The following is a 20,330-nucleotide window of genomic DNA, read 5'->3' on the forward strand; positions in this document are numbered from 1 at the left end:
TGTCTTGCTGAAATAAGCAGGGGCGTCCATGAAAAAGACGTTCCTTGGATTCCAACATATGTTTCTCCAAAACCTGTATGTACCTTTCAGCATTAATGGTCCCTTCACAGACGTGTAAGTTACCCATGCCATTTGGCACTAACACAGAACCATACCATCACAGATGCTGGCTTTTGAACTTTTTGTCCATAACAGTGCGGATGGTTCTTTTCCTCTTTGGCCTGGAGGACACGACATCCACAATTTCCAAAAACAATTTGAAATGTGGACTCGTCTGACAACAGAACACTTTTCCACTTTGCATCAGTCCATCTTGGATGAGCTCGGGCCCAGAGAAACCCGCAGCGTTTCTGGGTGTGGTTGCAAAGCAAAATGGCTTTTGCTTTGCATAGTAGAGTTTCAAGTTGCACTTACGGATGTTGCGCCGAACTGTATTTACTCACATTGATTTTCTGAAATGTTCCTGAGCCCATGTGGTGATGTCCTTTACACATTGATGTCGGTTTTTGATGCAGTGCCGCCTGAGGGATCGAAGGTCACGGGCATTCAATGTTGGTTTTCGGCCTTGCCGCTTACATGCAGTGATTTCTCCTGATTCTCTGAAACCTTTGATGATATTATGGACTGTAGATGATGAAATCCCTAAATTCCTTGCAATTGTACGTTGAGGAACATTGTCCTTAAACTGTTCGACTATTTTCTCACGCACTTGTTCAGAAAGAGGTGAACCCCGCCCCATCTTTGCTTGTGAATGACTGAGGAATTCAGGGAAGCTGCTTTTATTTATACCCAATCATGGCACCCACCTGTTCCCAATTTGCCTCTTTGCCTGTGGATGTTCCAAACAGGTGTTTGATGAGCATTCCTCAACTTTCTCAGTCAATTTTGCCACCTGTCCCATCTTTTTTGGAATGTGTTGCAACCCTAAAATTCTAAGTTAATGAGTATTTGCTAAAAACAATCAACTTTGTCAGTTTTAACATTAAATATCTTGTCTTTGTAGTGTATTCAATTAAATATAGGTTGACCATGATTTGCAAATCATTGTATTCTGTTTTTATTTATGTGGGGTTGTATTTTTAGATATAATTCTCATTGTTAAAACAAGCTATGCCTGTATGTTGGGCATTTTCCAGCAATATGCTGCCCTATAAAGCTATGTGTACTTAATTCATTGCATACTCAATTGAGAAAAAAAAATTCAAACATGCTTTGCAATTGTATTATTTGTTTCTGAATTTTAAACCATAAACCAAAGATTGCATCATTTATAATACTTTTGATTTCATAGATCAAATATTTTTTTATTTTTTTAAAAGGGCTGAGGCCCCTTTTGATCTTTTAATTTCCTTAACTACTGCAAGTCAATCCTTCTCATGAGCACTCAGGAGGTTACTATGCCAATGCCAGAGCGCTTAAGGTTCTCAGCCACCATGGCAGATTTTTGTCAGTTGGTAAAATAAGTGAAAGGAGTTGGAGAGTTATACTTGACGGTTGTTATTCTATTAGGGTAACCTAAATGGAATGCATTAGCTCATAATATCACTGTTGCAAAAGCTACTGTATGTCTGTACAGCGTTGATTCTAACATTGTTTTCATTCTATAAATAAGCAATGAGAGCATGATAAAAATTAGAAGAAAAGTCAGCAATCTGGATTTGAATACCCGACTTCAAGTAAAGCAGTAAATACCGCACATCATACCCTAGTCAGACTGATGGAATCATTTGTACTACTGCTGCTATAATTCAAGACCTCCAGGTCTATTGCCCTTGCTATAGGTTTGCTTTATATGAATTTACAGCTCTACTTTACTTAATATAACAAAATTAAACCCTCATTTTAAGTCTGTTGGCCACAGTAAGGAGTCACATTTCATTTGAGAAAATGTTGGCGGCAGCGGGCATAAAAATTGCTGTTGCAAAGTGGAGAATTTCCTGGACAGGGTAAGCTAACATTAGAATGTGTGTTTATTTAGTTTTTTTCTACTCCTCAAATCTTAATGTGAGACTTCGCCAACGCACGCACACAAACACACACACACACACACACACACCTGATCGGCTAATACCATGGCTCTGCCTAGCTTTACTGAATAAGAGCAGTGCCATTGTAATTACTCTGGGCCCACCTATATTAGTATGTTTTGATTTTTATACAGCTTTGTTTGTAGAATGAAAGCAATGTTAAAACAATTTCCATCTAGACGCTGTTTTTGCAACAGTGCGATTATGAAGAAATGTATGAATTTAAAGCTACCTAGTCGAACAGGAACAATCATGTCAAGTGTTGTCCATCATTTCCCTCATTTTCCTAATTGATTGGAGTCCATCATAGTGACAGCAAATTTAAGCTGTGTATACTGCATCTATGTTAGCAGTTTTTCAATTGGCTCTACATTTCCGTGTGAGTGTTTTGACATCAATGTCATGTGTACCCAAAACTTTTAAAAAATTAAAAGAAAAAAACAACAAATATCTGTGTCACTAAGTCATTCTAGTTTAAACATGCCTTTAGCATCTTAAGAGAATGACAGAAAAAGAAAAAAAAAGTCAAAAGCTAAAAATGGTGATGAAAAAAGTCCGAGAGTCTAATGCAGGCTTGCTACCAGATTGCAAGGACATCACTCATGTTCACCCCACCTCTTCAACCCCAGCTCTGTCAACCAAGCTTGGCCCCCTTTCCCTACTTCATAAGCTGACTGACAGGTGGCAGAAACATGATCTGTAAAGGCCTTCCATCAAAGAAGGTCCCCCGCTTAAATGGGCATGCTGCCCACTCACCAACCAATGGAAAACAGCACAGTGGCCTCTGCAGCTGAATACAATGATGGGCCGAAGATGGGGGAGCTAGACTACAAAGGACCCACGGGCATGAGGAGGCGAGGGGGACAAGGGTATAATGGAGTTTTTGGCTGACAAATCAAGCGCCCAGGCAAGAACTGAGAATTCAGGGCTCAAACTGGAAATGGGAGGTTAGCTCCCACAATAGTCTATGAGGGAGTCCCAAGTGGGTTGTCCACAATAGAACATCAAGTGGCTGCTGTCAACAGCAGCCAAGGTCTCATTCCTCAAGCTAAGATGGTCCCACCCTTCAGATTTAGTTTTTTTTTATGCACTGCTGTACATCTGATGCAAGGATTACTGCATGAACTATCCTGTAAGTACTGTATCTGCAGTAGGTTATGTATTTTGTCTCTGAACTCCCATCACTGATATTTCACCTATAGTTTTGGTCAGTGAGCCACAGTGCGGTCACACTTCAGCAAAAATGTATCAGTCAAGTTGAGATTTCTTTTGAGGTGAGGGGTTATCTGTACATTGAGTTAGTGCACTTAGTGTTAAGATACCGCAGTACATCATATATAGCGGATGATTATTCAGAAGAAAAAAAATCCAGTCTGGGATTTCCAATATATTAAGTTTAAACAATGATCTCAGCAAAACATTTACCAAGATCAAAGTTAAAATAGAAATATTACCAAACTCACAAAAGAGATTTTACATTTTTCACTCGAGCATTTAACCCCAAAAACCCCTGCTTTGGAGCTACTACGTGGTCTTACTCAAGAAATTATATTTGAAATCTATCCAAGCACCATAAATACAACAGCATATCTGTGCAAAATTTAAAATCCACAGACTGAGAGGCTGGTATTTGTGCAACCCTCATGTTCTTGTTCATGAAGACATCAATTTGGACAAAACACAATGTAACAAGCACTGAATAATACATAATATGGTTAAGTGTTGAGTTTTTAAGGGTGGCGGGTGATCTCGATTACATGATGAATAACGTAAACCTAATTTAGGCAAATACAATTAAGTGTAAATCCATCCTTAACAGAGAATCTTAGGATGGTGGTATGTTTAGAGGGAGGTTGAGTATGGGAAGCACTTAAAAGCTGAGGGTCCGCGGACTTGTGTGATTAGTCTGTCCTTTATGGAGGAACACAGAAACAGCAACGTGTAACCAGACCTCCTCGAGCCTTTAGCTAAACATTGCCATGTGTGCAGCTGCCTCATAAGCTATCTTTTATTGTGTCTGCAGTTTCCTTTTCCTTCATATTATACAGGTGTATTTTATGAATTTAATTGTATTAAAATAACTCAAGGGAATTTCCAGCATTCAACAAATTAAACCTCAATAATCAGCATAAACCAGGTGATGTCAGGGTTGAATAATAGATGTTGGCAGGTTTGACCTCCACTGGGAAAATGTTGTCATAGCAAATCAATGTTTGTAGCATGTTTGGGTTCACTTCAAATCACTACACTGTCCTTTTATTTATGTATTTTTTAATATCTGTGCTTTTTAAATGATCATGTTCGTTGGGTCTCAGAAATGATGTAACGATATTATATTTTTACTACTGCTTTAAACACCACTAGAGCAGGATTTTACACACTTGAGTGACTATCAAAGGTTGCAAATGTGTGGAGCAAAGTACCCATGCACCTCATGACAAGAAGTTATGCTCCCTAGATTAACAGATGGAAATTGCAGATGGAAAAAGGAAGAGGGAAGATCATTCTGGTGAGATTCTGGTTGAATGATACGTGGTAAATTGTGGTAAATCACTTGCAGCACGCTTTTCTACTCAAAGCGCTTTAACACCGTCTTCTCATTTATCTACTGATGACACAGCATCAGGAGCAACTAGTGGCTTCAGTATCTTGCTCAAGGACACTTTGACATGGTCACAAGGGCTGAGGGTCGAATTCACAACCTTCCGGTTGGGAGAAGACCACCCTACCACCTGACCCACGCGGCCCGCTCCAGTGCACTGTAAATCTCTGTTGTATGATTTTTTTTATTCGCGTAATACAAAATTTTACTTATTTGTTTGGTCTGATCACTGACTCCTTCCATGAGCTTATCAACAAAAGAAGCAGGGGGGGGAAATTACAAAATTGTAGGGGTATTTTGGAAGAGATTATCGTAGTGAGTATATTTACTTACAGTTAGCTGGCACTCAGCCGCACAGCAGCTTTCACTTGTGTTTGCACTCTGGCCCAGGGTCCAACTCTTCAAAAAGAGCCTGTCAACAGATTACATTGTAAAACAGATAAATAAAATAAGGACTGTATACAATTATCATGTATAATTATGTATCTTGTTTCTTCTATTCTAATGAACAGCAAGATGAAACTATTAAAGTTTCATTTATTTAGTTAGAACGACATTACAGTATTACTTTTGAAATCAACTAAATGATTGGGTTGGTCTATTCTAGTGGCTAGAAATCAGAATGTATAATAACAGACTTTATTATCATGCTATTTAGTTATTGAAACCTATACTATATGCTAATTAAATGTTACTTAAACTGAGGTAAATTGTTACTCACGACTGAGGATGCTAGCTATGTTAATGCAACAGTTGCCATGTCGGTTCGATAATTAATAATGATCTCATGACAAAGTTAATTTAATGGAGTGCTTATATCAAAGGCTACCATACTCAAGCATATATGGACCTCAGGATCTGGCAATCTTAAAATCTTTAGGGGAATACCGGGACAATTTAGTCCCAAATAGAATCCGACTCCCATGTAACATTGTAGTAGTCACATACTATTTTATATTTTTTACTCTATTCGGTTCCAGCATAAAAAGGTATACAGATCTTCCATTCTGTATTACCAAGCAACAGAAAATGTCAGGTTTAAAAACAACAACAAAGACAAAAACACCAAATCCTGATTCAAATGAGCTACATGGGCGCTAATGATTGACATGGGCGCTAATGATTGACTGTAGAGCCAACAGAGGAGAGTGGGACAGCAACAGGATGTGACATTGCAGCAGCTCTTGCAGTGCATTTTTGGACTTGAAAGTATCAGAGGTAAGTGCATTTGCCAATGACATATAAAGACATTGCAGTCCAACTAAAATTTGAATATATCTTACAAATCACCAGTGGTAGGGTTTCCCACATATACAGTACATTTATTTGTGGCGGCCACCACAATTAAACTTTTGCCACAGCAAATAGATTTTGGCTTTTGCTGCGTGGAAATTGTGCCGCGATGTGGTGCTTTTGTGTGTCTGGCATTGATCCATACCACCAATTTCCTTTCTGATACGATACTGAAAATACAGTCCCTCATATGACTGAAGTATCAAAAGTACTGATATTAAATTTTGAGAATCGATCTTCTGGTATCACCGGCATCAGCATTTGAGACTGTATCGATCCTTCCCCATGCCAGAGACTCTGCTCCAGCGGCCCAGGCAGGCAAGGGGAGAACCAGCAAACTCCAAACAGGGAGGCCAGATTTGAACCCAGGCCCTCAGAACTGTGAGGCAGATGTGGTCACCAGTCATCACTGTGCCTCCAATACTAATAATGATATTAATAATAATAATATTCACATTACAGCATGTATTTTTTACAAACCCCAATTCCAATGAAGTTGGGATGTGTAAATCATAGAAAAATTATACAATGATTTGCAAATCCTTATCAACCTATATTCAATTGAATACACTACAAAGACAAGATACTTAATGTTCAAACTGATGAACGTTATTTTTTTTTGGGGGGGGGGGGCAAAAATTCACTCATTTTGAATTTGATGCTTTCAATGCATTCCAAAAAAGCTGGGACAGGGGCATGTTTACCACTGTGTTACATCACCTTTACTTTTAACAACACTCAAGAAGCGTTTCGGAACTGAGAACACTAATTGCTGAATCTTTGTAGCTGGAATTCTTTCTTGATGTACAACTTCGGTTGCTTAACAATTTGGGATCTTGGTTCTCGTATTTTGCTGTTTCATAATGCACTATACATTTTTAATGGGAGACAGGTCTGGACTATTAGCAGGCCAGTCTAGTACTCACACTCTTTTACTACGAAGCCACACTGTTGTAACACGTGCAGACTGTGGCTTGGCATTGTCTTGCTAAAATAAGCAGGGATATCCCTCAAAAAGATGTTGCTTGGATGGCAGCATATGTTGCTCCAAAATCTGTATGTACTGTACCTTTCAGCATTAATGGTGCGTTAACAGATGTGCAAGTTACCCATGCCATGGACACTATTACACCCCAATAACATCACAGATGCTGGCTTTTGAACTTTGCCCTGATAACAATCTGGATGGTCCTCGTGTCCAGAGGGCACGACGAGGACGTCCATGACTTCCAGAAGCAATTGAAATATGGACTCGTCAGACCACAGCACACTTTTTCACTTTGCATCAGTCCATTTCAGATGACCTTGAGCGCAGAGAAGCCGGTGGCGTTTCTGGGTGTTGTTGATATATGGCTTTCACTTTGCTTGGTAGAGTTTTAACTTTCATTTGTAGCTGTAGCAACCAACTGTGTAAACTGCCCATGGTTTTCTGAAGTGTTCCTCAGCCCACGTGGCAATATGACTTACACAATGATACAGTGAAGAGATCAAAGGATCAAAGGTCACGTCACGGGCATTCAGTGTTGGTTTTCTGCCTTGTTGCTTACGTGTGGATATTTCTCAAGGGTCTCTGAATCTTCTGATGATATTATGGACCACAGATGATGAAATCCATAAATTACTTGCAATTGTACAGTAAGAAATGTTGACGTAACTGTTGGACTATTTGCTCACGCAGTTGTTCACAAAGTGGTGAACTTTGACCCATCCTTGCTGGTGAACAGCTGACCCTTTCAGGGATCCTCCTTTTATACCCAATCATGACACTCAGCTGTTTCCATTGAACCTACTCACCTGTGGAATATTCCAAAAATGTGTTTTTTTGAACATTCCTCAACTTTCCCAGTCTTTTTTGCCACCTGTCGCAGCTTTTTTGGAATGCGTTGCAGCCATAAAATTCTAAGTTAATGATTATTTGCTAAAAACAATAACGTTTATCAGATATCTTGTCTTCGTAGTGTATTCAACTGAATATAGTTTGAAAAGGATTTGCAAATCATTGCATTCTGTTTTTACTGTAACTTCTCGTGTATAATGCGCACCCATGTCTAATAGGCACCCCCAAAGTTGACCTCAAAATTCTGGAAAACCCTTCTACCTAAGTATCATGCATTTTTACAATGCATGATCTTGCTTCTACCTCATATGATTAAAACATGAATTATTATCTGTATTCTGTATTTTGACAAAGAATTATTCTGATGTTAAGCAATTTATTTGAACATATAATACTGTTTTTATTTACTTGCTCTTATTTTGAAACTCACAGCCCTACTTTTATTTAGTAAATGAGAAAACACAGCGTTTTGCTCATATATTTGATTACCCAGACAGAATTTGTAAGATGGGTACAATTATGGCGGCACGGTGGCCGACTGGTTAGAGCGTCAGCCTCACAATTCTGAGGAGTGGGGTTCAATCCCCGGTCCCGCCTGTGTGGAGTTTGCATGTTCTCCCCGTGCCTGCATGGGTTTTCTCTGGGCACTCCGGTATCCTCCCACATCCCAAAAAAACATGCATTAATTGGGGACTCTAAATGACCCATAGGTGTGAATGTGAGTGCGAATGTTATTTGTTTGTATGTGCCCTGCGATTGGCTGGCAACCATTTCAGGGTGTACCCTGCCTCCTGCCTGATGATAGCTGGGATAGGCTCCAGCACGCCCGCGACCCTAGGGAGGAGAAGCGGCTCAGAAAATGGATAGATGGAGGGTACAATTATTTAAAGAAAACAAAAAGGACATTTAATTTTATTTTAATGGGACTCAAATTAAACGGTCAGTCACATTAAAAAATAAAACACTATTTCACAAATTCTGCCAGGGTATGTAAACTTATGAGCACAACTGTACATACAGTGGGTACTGAAAGTATTCAGACCCCCTTAAATATTTCACTCTTTGTTATATTTCAGCCATTTGCAAAAACATGCATGGTAGGTTGATTGAAGACTCTAAGTTGCACTTAGGTGTGAATGTGTGCGCAAATGGTTGTTTGTTTATATGTGCCCTGCGATTGGGTGCCGACCAGTTCAGGGTGTATCCGACCTCTCGCCCGGAGTCAGCTGGGATAGGCTCCAGCACGCCCGCAACCCTTGTGAGGATAAAGCAGTACAGAAAATGGATAGATGGAGGATTTTAGCAGATGGCTGCAATATAACAAAGAGTGAAAAATTTAAGAGGGTCTGAATACTTTCCGTACTCACTGTATCTCCATCAGCCATCCGTCTCATACTTGGCAAATAAAGATGATTCTGATTCTGAAATTAAAAAAAGTGGACAGCAGGCGCTGGGAAGCATTTTTTAGCGATAAAAACTGCAAATGTGTCTAAAAGTCCAACCAAAACATTGGGATTCAAACCGATCCATCCATCCATTTTCGGAGCCGCTTCTCCTCACTAGGGTCGCGGGCATGCTGGAGCCTATCCCAGCTGACTCCGGGCGAGAGGTCGGATACACCCTGAACTGGTCGGCACCCAATCGCAGGGCACCAACCAACATTGAATGCCCGTGACCTTCAATCCCTCAGGCAGCACTGCATCAAAAACTGACATCAATGTGTAAAGGATGTAGCGGAAATGCCACGCAAAAGATGCCACCCGGCACCCCAGCCTCGCACTACCACCGCTCTCTGTCGAGGTAGAAGTTAACTCCAGAGTCACACGCATACTCTAAACAGATTAACACAATAAACTATCTTCAACAAGACACAGACATTTGCTTTGCCATGCCGACGCTAAGTGAATCACGTCTGCCTGGTACTTCAAAGCGGAGACCCAAGGATGCCGAGTTCGCCCCCGGACGCTAAGTTAATTAAGTCCCCGCCAGTCGAAGGATTACACCCACAAAGACGCCTCCACCCTGCTGAGTGCTGCTACTTGGGAGTTTGAACAGGCAACAGCAACAGACACGGGAGATGGAATGACACTACTGACATGGGTTCATAAGACAGTCTGTGACTCGGCTGGGAGTTAATATTACATGAACGCCACTAGTGACTGTATTGCTGCAAACTTGAATGTCTAACGTCAAATCTGTTGTTAACTGAACCAGATGAAATGTTTCACCCCACACCACAAATGTCACATGAAAATATTAATGTTCTCCACACCACACAACATATGAAACATTCATTACAGGTATGAAGCTCCGGGACACCCTGCTTAGGGGCCCGAATTCAGTCTGAGGGAACGGAGTCGGACGCAATGCGCCCGCTCCAAACATCACCCAAGAGACATCCTGCCTGAGAACTCGTTGGCCTCATGCTACTCCTCCCTTTTTTTCCTTCTTCCTCCCGTCGAATTCACCTGTTCCCGGTGTGGACCGGGCCGGCCGAGCACTCGGGAGCCTGACTCGCCTGCCTCAAACGTGTTCCAGACACGTAAGTCCAACATTGTGGTCGACTAAAAGTACGGATTCGTGCATATTTGGGTTTATATTAACAAGACCAGGAGTCCTCTGCTGTACGCATTTATTGCACGCCCATTCTGCTCATCTCACGTCTCAAATCCCTTCCTTTGCCAATGTTCGTAGATACCTTGTTTGTTTTGTCTTTGTCTGTGTTTTATCCTGTAGAAACCCCTTTTTATTATTACATTTTCGATAAAATTCACCACTTGAATTGATTATGTGTGTGTTTAGGCTCGGAACGAAACTTCTAGAAAGTCTAGAACTCAAAGTTCCTAAAATATAGCAACCTTCTGATAAGAGATTATAAAGGTTTGTCGTCATTTCGCCTCAAGTTACAAATATGACGTGGTGCCCCTCATATCTATCCAATATCTTGATTTATAATGCTCTAATTTAAAATGACGATAGCCCAGAAGTGACGCAGGCGCCGCTTCCAACTCATCGTTTCCTTCTAAATTAAGCGCAAATATGATGTCCCCCATAAACGTTACAAGGATATCACCACATGGGCTCAGGAACACTTCAGAAAACCAATGTCAGTAAATACAGTTCGGTGCTACATCCGTAAGTGCAACTTGAAACTCTACTATGCAAAGCGAAAGCCATTCATCAACAACACTCAGAAATGCCGCCAGCTTCTCTGGGCCCAAACTCATCTAAGATGGACTGATGCAAAGTGGAAAAGTGTTCTGTGGTCCGACGAGTCCACATTTCAAATTGTTTTTGGAAATTGTGGACGTTGTGTCCTCCGGGTCAAAGAAGAAAAGAACCATCTGGACTGCTATGGACGCAAAGTTTAAAAGCCAGCATCTGTGATGATATGGGGCTGTGTTAGTGTTAATGGCATGGGTAACTTACACATCTGTGAAGGCACCATTAATGCTGAAAGGTACATTCAGGTTTTGGAGAAACATATACTCCCATCCAGGCAATGTCTTTTACATGGACACCCCTGCTTATTTCAGCAAGACAATGCCAAACCACATTCTGCACGTGTTGCAACAGCGTGGCTTCGTAGTAAAAGAGTGCGGGTACTAGACTGGCCTGCCTGCAGTCCAGATCTGTCTCCCATTGAAAATGTGTGGCGCATTATGAAACGTAAAATACGACAATGGAGACCCAGGACTGTTGAACAGCTGAAGCAAGAATGGGAAAGAATTCCACATACAAAGCTTCAAGAATTAGTGTCTTAGGTCCCAAACATTTATTGAATGCTGTTAAAAGAAAAGGTGATGTAACACAGTGGTAAACATGACCCCGTCCCAGCTTTTTTGTAACGTGTTGCAGCCATATAATTCTAAGTTAATGATTATTTGCTAAAAACAATAAAGTTCATCACTTTGTAGTGTACTCAATTAAATATAGGTTGAACATGATTTGCAAATCATTGTATTCTGTTTTTATTTATGTTTAACACAATGTCCCAACTTCATTGGAATTGGTTGTTCAATGAAAGTGTACACCTTTCTCAATTACTCTAGGTGGCGGTAGCATTTTGGAATGAAAGTGTACAGCTTTTTAATAACCACTAGATGGTGGCATACATTTATAAAATCCATCCATCCATGCATTTTCTGTGCCGCTTCTCCTCACTAGGGTCGCTCGCGGGCGTGCTGGAGCCTATCCCAGCTATCTTCGAGCAGGAGGCGGGGTACACCCTGAACTGGTTGCCAGCCAATTGCACGGCACATACAAACAAACAACCATTCGCACTCACATTCATACCTACGGACAATTTAGAGTCTCCAATTCATGCATGTTTTTGGGATGTGGGAGGAAACCGGAGTGCCGGAAGAAAACCCATGCAGGCACGGGGAGAACATGCAAACTCCACACAGGCCGGGCCGAGATTTGAACCCCGGTCCTCAGAACTGTGAGGCTGACGCTCTAACCAGTCGGTCACCGTGCTGCCCATTTATAAAAATGTGAAAGTTTTTCCATTTGCCCCTATACCTGTGTGTAATGAGCACTATTAACTTATGACAATTTTTGGGGGAGAAAAATGCCCATTATACACGAGAAATTACGGTAATTATGTTTTACAGAACGTCCCAACTTTATTGGAATGGAGTTTGTAGTAAGAATGGTCCCAATTATTGTAAACCTGGAACAGAATTATTGACGTTCAAAATATCAAATAATTTTCTACTGACTGGTAACTCCAAATACTAAAACGAACTAATTACATTACTTTATTTCCATATCATACTATGTATTTACAAACAAAATTCTTTACATCTAATTATATGTATCAATGGATAAATGAAATCTGTTCAAATTCCCTTGAGGAACTGACTGACAGATCCTCATGAAGCCACACAGCACTAAAGTGGAGGTATGGCGCACATGTAAAAGATTTAAGTTCAATCAAGCATTCAGGGCTGGACACCTGATCTTTTGCTTAAAGCTCCCCCAGAAGTGGGAGTACGGTCAGGTCTCACAATAGGCGTCCTACCTCCAGCAATCCGCTAACACACAGCCTCTGATGGGTTGATGTTTATTCACTTTAACACTGCTCAGTGGGGACCACTGTGTGTGGTAGGTAAGTAGGTACTACTTGAGGCCCAGTGGGTATGGAAACTATTCAGACCCTCTTAAAATGTTCACTCTTTGTTATATTGCCGCCATTTGCTAAAATCATTTACGTTAATCTTTTTCCGGATTAATGTAAACACAGCATCCCATATTGACAGAAAAAAAAAAGAATTTTTGAAATGTTTACATATTTATAAAAAAAAAAAACGAAATATCACAGCCAAAAGTATTCAGACCCTTTGCTGTGACACTCAAATATTTAACTCGGGTGCTGTCCATTTCTTCTGATCATCCTTGAGATGGTTCTACACCTTCATTGGAGTCCAGCTGTCCAACCTGACAAAACTGGAGAGGATCTGCAAGGAGGAATGCCTGAGGATCCCCAAATCCAGGTGCTTCACTGTATAGGTTTGGATACAATTCTTTTACTCGTACGATTTCTTGGCTGCTGTGACATATCGTTCCATCTTCCATTTACAAACCCAAAATTATTTTCTTGTGGCGTATTAATTCACGTTTTACGTTCTTTATTCCATGTCCCGCTTCAAAGCGTTTTCTGAACAAGCCGAACGTTGTAAGGTCTCATTTCTACTCGTATCTTTTTCGTCTTGCACAATTCAACATATTAAATTTTGTTGATAATACTGCCTCTTTTCTTCATTTCTTGTTGCTTTTTCATTAACTCGAGAGTAGCTTTTGATATTTTGGATGTTGTCGTCTTTCTCGTTGATGGCGATACTTTGTGTGCAGTTTGAACAATCCCGTTTACAATTTCGTCGTTGTGTGGTGACAGATCTGTGTCTTCCAGCGTGAGAGCTTTAAAGTGATTAGCCAAACGTATTTGAAACTCGTCGCTTCTTGCTTGAATTAAGTTTAATTTGGTAAGATTGCTCTTTAGAAGTTTGTTTCTTTCAAGTTGGCAGTTGATTTGCACTTTGACCCGAACCAATCTGTGGTCACTTCCAAATTTGTTTAGGGTGGTGCAATCCGTAAATCGTTGGACAGGAAGTAGTCTATGATGTTAGTGTTACCTTTAGGGCTTATCCATGTCCACTTTCTGTTCCATTTCTTGTTAAAGAACGAATTGATAAAGTATAAGCCTTCTTGTTCAGCAAATTCTATTAAGCGTTATCCACTTTCGTCTCTTGATCCCATTCCGTAGGATCCAATTGATTTCTCGCCAGAGTTAAGGCCAATCCTGGCGTTCAAGTCACCCATGACTATTCCAAATTTGTGCTTCAATTGACTATGAAGAGGCGGAACGGTGGACGACCAGGTTAGAGCGTCAGCCTCACAGTTCTGAGGACCGGGGTTCAATCCCTGGCCCTGCCTGTGTGGAGTTTGCATGTTCTCCCCGTGCCTGAGTGGGTTTTCACCAGGGCACTCCGGTTTCCTCCCACATCCCAAAAACATGCATTAATTGGAGATTCTAAATTGCCCGTAGGTGTGACTGTGAGTGCGAATGGTTGTTTGTTTGTATGTGCCCTGCGATTGGCTGGCAACCAGTTCAGGGTGTACCCCGCCTCCTGCCCGATGATAGCTGGGATAGGCTCCAGCACGCCCGCGCCCCTCGTGAGGAGAAGCGACTCAGAAAATGGATGGATGGATGACTATGAAGACGGGATAAATCCTCGTACAATGCTTCCACCTCATCGTCGGTGTGGCTGATGGTCGGCGCATATATTTGTATAAATTGAAGCAAGTAACGCTTTCTAATAGATATGGTACATTTGGCGATTGTATCAGAAACACTTTTGACGCTGGTAACGTAATTGGCAATACTTTTATTAAAAATGAAACCAACTCCACCATTAAGTCCGCTTTCTGATCCTCTGTAATAAAATAGATGGCCATTATTGAGAGTCAACATAGCTTCATCTTTCCAACGTATTTCACCAAGTCCAATTATATCCCATTTGATGGCTTCTAGCTCATGTTGTAGCTCTTCTAATCAAGAATCGTCCTTTAGCGTTCGCACATTGAGCGTCCCAAAAATAATATTTCATGCGTTATGTCTTTTTTGCTTCTTTCTTGCTACTTGGAAAGATTGTCCTTTGGTTTGACTTAAAATGTTTGTAGGAGTAACCGTATTCTGGTCTAGCATAGCCAAGTCCGTTGTCCATAAGCAGCCATAATTAACCCGGTGATTCTTAGCACCCTCTGCCGCCAAGCTTGTCTGCCCGCTGCCGTATGGCCTCCGGGGAATGAGGGCCGTGTTTATTGTTGTACTGCCATGAAGAAGAAATAGGCCCCAATCTGCCACGCTGGCCCAATGCGTGTTGGCAGATTGCCCAGACTTTGTCCCGTAGTTTTACCTACAGTGACGCCACTAAGTGACAATATATATATATTATGAGAATATATATATATATATATATATATGTATATATATATATATATATATATATATATACGGTGCACAACTTGTTAGCACATCCGCCTCACAGTTCTGAGGACCCGGGTTCAAATCCGGCCTCGTCTGTGTGAGGTTTGCATGTTCTCCTGTGCCTGCGTGGGTTTTATCCGGGTACTCCGGCTTCTTCCCACATCCCAAAAACATGCACGGTAGGTTAATTGAAGACTCTCAATTGCCCATAGGTGTGAATATGAGTGCGAATGGTTGTTAGTTTATATGTGCGCTGCGACTGGCTGGCGACCAGTTCAGGGTGTACCCCGCCTCTCACCCGAAGATAGCTGGGATAGGCTCCAACACACGACCCTAGTGAGGATAAGCGGTGTAGAGAATGGATATATATATATACACACACAACCACACACACATACAATTTTATGACAGGAACAGCTTCTGCTTTGTGAAATATATAGTCCATCCTTTCATGAATCACTCCAGTCCTAATAATAAGAAAGCAAACTCATGGATACTTGAAAAGATATGGGTCCTGAACCTGAATTTGGTTCTTTCATGGAGATAAAAAGATCAAACCTAAAATAAAATAGGGCATATTAATTCAGTAAAGTCAATATCAAGACCCATAAAACAAAAAAAACAAAAAAAGTAGCTTGAGTTTCACAGCCAAAATGCTCTGTCGATGCTTGGGAGCTTTGGAAAAGAATGCTTCTTGGGTTTCTTTCAGCAACAAGGAAAAAAATTTAGCCTCCTCATAATTCCTCCACAAGCCCCTTTAAGCTCAAAGGGCCCGTCCTCCTTCAAATATCACTCTGGTCCTGTCTGGGATTCCAGAAGAATGTCTCTATACCAAGGCTGCCACACACCATTCATCTCCTCTGTATGACACCTTTGGGACCCGGCTGACCTTCCTGTTGACGTCAAAGTAAATCAGAGCAAGAGTAGCTGCAGCTCGGGGCTCCACTCAGGGGGCTGGAGGTCTAATCACCATGTCCGTTACAGAAGCCACAGAGGAAACATTCCTGAAACTGCCTCCACGTACTGTATGTGCAGAAGTCCATTCTAAATTCAATAATGGAGAGTAACTTAATTGTGTAGTTTATAAAACTTATTTTATCTCAAGAAAGGATGTAGCCCCAGCAAAATGAGATTTGTCAAGCAGTGATTTACATTTGCTAAAAGTTGACAGATATACCGTAAGCAAATGAAAACGTTGGCCCATGGTTTAGGTATGTAACTAAATCCAGAAATACCATTGTCTTTCCATTTTGCTGTGGTCTAATTGGGCACATGAATTTAGCATGGTTCCACCAAAATCACGTTTTCTCATCATTGTTTCGCACAAGGTATATATAGTTGTTCTTTTCAGATTTTTTTCAATCTGGTTGAGATTTTCTGTGGTTCTGACAAAGATGAAAATTTTCCTTGAGTTCGGCGTCCAAAATTATACGTTCATCGTGTTCGGCCACGACAGAAACATCCTGTACAGTACATGTCCGTGATTCATTATTATTATTCTTGTTTTCTGTGAAGTTTTAAGTAATCATCAGAGGGATCTCAATTTTGAAATGGCAGGTGAAGGGTACAAAAGAATTTCTATGGCATTAAATATACCATGGAACGTGAAGAAAATATGGCACAACAGCATATCCACAACATATCCTCCCACATCCCAAAAACATGCGTGCTAGGTTGATTGAAGACTCTAAATTGCCCGTAGGTTTGAATGTGAGTGCGAATGGTTGTTTGTTTCTATGTGCCCTCCGATTGGCTGGCGACCATTTCAGGGTGTACCCGGCCACTCGCTCGAATATAGCTGGGATAGGCTCCAGCATGCCCGCGACCCGAGTGAGGATAAGCGGTACAGAAAATGGATGGATGGATGTTTTATGCAAACACAATACTGCTCATCACCAAAAGAACATCATCCCTAGAGTGAAGCATGGTTGTGGCAACATCGCACTTTGGGGCTGTTTTTCTTCAGCAGCAAGTGGGGCCTCAGTAAAGCTGGGGGAAATTTTGAACTGTTCCAAATACCAGTCAGTGTTAGCAAAAAATAAATAAAAAAATAAAATCCGTTAGAAAGCAAAAAACAAAGTGTCAGGAAAAGCCTGTTATAACAGCTGACATTTATTTGGGATCAATCAGAGGCATTTTAAGTGGTGACAATTATGTGCATTTAACATGTTTGAATATGACTAATTCTGAAAACAGCCACATTCCGAGTTATAAGAGGGAGTGCACACTTGTGTCACCACATTAACTCAAGTCAGTGATTGCACGTTGGTGGGCTGTTTATGTCATGACCGTGATGCACTTTTGTCTTAACCATTATCAAAGAAGTGTATCTCAATGGGTCACAACCATTTGCTCTGTCAAGAAAAAATGATTACCGTAATTACTCGTGTATAATGCACATTTCCCCCCCAAAAAATTGTTAAAAGTCAATAGTGTGCATTATACATAGGTATAAACATTCACATTTTATAAATGTATGCCGCCATGTTGTGGTTATGAAAAAGCTGTACACTTTCATTCCAAAATGCCACTGCCCCCTAGTAGGTATAAAAAAAGGTGTAGCCTACACTTTCATTCCAATATGACAGGGTTATGTATGACTGCATATATGTACAGTTGTGCTCATAAATTTACATACCCTGGCAGAATTTAAGAAATATTGTTGATGTTTTTCTTTTCTTTTTTTTTTTTTTTTTAAATATGACTGATGACTGAACAACAACCATCATTAATTTATTTATGGTTATGTTTTGTTGAATGATAATGCTTTTCTGAAATGCTTGACCGTTTAATTTGAATCCCATTAAAATAAAATTAAATGTGTTTTGCTTGGTCCTTCATGTTTCCTTTCAATAATTGTACCCATCTTACAAATTCTGCCGGGGTAATCAAACATATGAGCACAACTGTGTGTTTTCTAATTCACTAAATAAAAGTACGGCTGTGAATTTAAAAATAAGCGCAAGTAAATTAAAAAAAGGATTACGTGTTCAAATAAAGTGCTTAACTACGGAATAATTATTTGAAAAAAAACTAACAAAATACAGATTTAATTATTTTAATTATATGGGTAGAAGCAAAATCATGCATTGTAAAAATGCATTATACATAGGTAGAAGGGTTTTCCAGAATTTTGAGGTCAACTTTGGGGGTGTGTATTGTACATGGGTGCGCATTATACACGAGAAATTACGGTACACTATTTATTCATTTGCCGTACTACTTATCTTACGCCGACTGGTTAGCACATCTGTCTCACAGTTCTGAGGACCTGAGTTCAAATCTGGCCTCTCCTGTGTGGAGTCTGCATGTTCTCCCCGTGCCTGCGTGGGTTTTCTCCAGGTAGTCCGGTTTCCTCACACATCCCAAAAACATGCATGGTAGGTTAATTGAAGACTCTAAATTGCCCGTAGGTGTGAATGTGAGTACGAATGGGTGTTATGTGCTCTGCGATTGGCTGGCGACCAGTTCAGGGTGTACCCCGCCTCTCGCCCGAAGATAGCTGGGATGGACTGCAGCACGCCGCGCTCGCGATTACAGTATGAATGCCTAAATTATAAATCATCAATTTATACTTTTTGTAAATAGGACTTTAAGCATGGCTGTTTCAGCATGGGAGACATTTACCCATATAAAACCAAGGCGGCATTAAAAAATTGCTAAATCAGAATTTTTTTTCTTACAAGTGTCTTTACCATTATTGATCAACCCATACGACATTGTTCTTAAGTTGTATGTGATTTATCAATTTTAATTAACCGGATACAGACATGTTTGAAAATTATTTTTGCACAGTTTTCTGTATGCATAGTGCATTCCATCCCTTCACGTGAGTAGTTCAATATACATACTTGACTTCATTGTGACACAAAGAGACATTCACAACGTTCTTCTTCCTTAGCTTACAAGTACTATGTTCTCATTGGAAGGCTCTCCAAGAGAAAGGCAACCTCCAGATGGATTTCTTTAAGATTCCAAAATCTTCCAAAGTAGAAGTTTTGGGGTCAAGGTGGAAAAAGTGGCCCAAAAGACAGTTTTCCCACAATGTCTCTACAGCTATATAGCCCCCAGCTGTTCAAGGACTTCCATAACAACAGCTGCACAGAGGTTTAGTGGTTCATGTTGCTATGACAACAGCAGGATCAATTGGCATGCACAGGCTCAGTGCTAATAGTGAAAGTGACATTATGCCAAAATTCCACCTCAATAAAACCTCAGGTTTTGTACTGCTTTGAGATTCAGAGGGAGGCAAATCGTTAATTATTTATTATAAATCACGCTAAAAAATTCACAGGAATAACCCACGCGCATTGACAACTAACTGAACGACCTCACACCTCAGACTCTTTACTGGAATTTAAGATTGTCTGTCTAAAGAGGCTCATACAATAGATGGCATGCCTAGCAGCTGCATGTCCCACAAAACTCTGAGCAGCAGGATGTGCAACAATCATATGTTTCTGTTCTTGTAACAAACAGGATATTTGGTATGAGAAGTATTGTACGCACACATCAATAATTGCATCATGCATCAACCAGTTAAGGCGAAGTCCAGGGAATTATCGTGACTCAAAACAATGGCTTTAGCGGGTAGTCCCACAGGGGTAACCAGAGCTGGTGCAGCATCATCATGGGGATAAGTCCAACATTTAACGAGCCTGCAACTGATAAGGACAGCTGTACCAGACAAAACATGCCACAAACTCACATAGTTCTCGTGTAAATCTTCAGCTTCAGCTTGAGGTCTCTATAATATAATGGAATTAATGAACTGATTTAACAATAATTCAACTGTCTCAAATAATGATTCCCTAATGAACAATGGAGGAATAGCCAAACAACAATTCACTGCTAAAAATCGGCACGTGCAGCTAGAGTTCACAATCACATGAATTGCCAGGATTTAAAGAAAATGTGTGTTTGATGGGAAACATATTCACAACTCTGGCTAAGCCTAAACTTTTAAAAATAAACCAAAATGGCATAAAACATACATAAACAGGTTATGTAATCAACTGCACTCAGCTATCCATATTTATAATATACAGTATATCTCATTAACAATCTTGGTTTCCATGA

The 20,330-nt window shown here is 40.5% G+C and overlaps 1 protein-coding gene across 1 annotated transcript in view; it reads right to left on the minus strand.

Moving 5' to 3' along the window:
- The window catches only part of LOC133416356 (uncharacterized), a 230,118-nt gene that overhangs the window by 157,403 nt on the left and 52,385 nt on the right, over positions 1-20,330 (minus strand). Inside the window, exon 2 of the mRNA XM_061703209.1 lies at positions 4,963-5,041. The gene's annotated coding sequence lies outside the window, so the exon portion shown is untranslated. The remainder of the gene's footprint in view (positions 1-4,962; positions 5,042-20,330) is intronic.

The sequence above is a fragment of the Phycodurus eques genome, chromosome 17 (assembly GCF_024500275.1).
Source record: "Phycodurus eques isolate BA_2022a chromosome 17, UOR_Pequ_1.1, whole genome shotgun sequence".
In the NCBI taxonomy this organism is placed as follows: domain Eukaryota; kingdom Metazoa; phylum Chordata; class Actinopteri; order Syngnathiformes; family Syngnathidae; genus Phycodurus; species Phycodurus eques.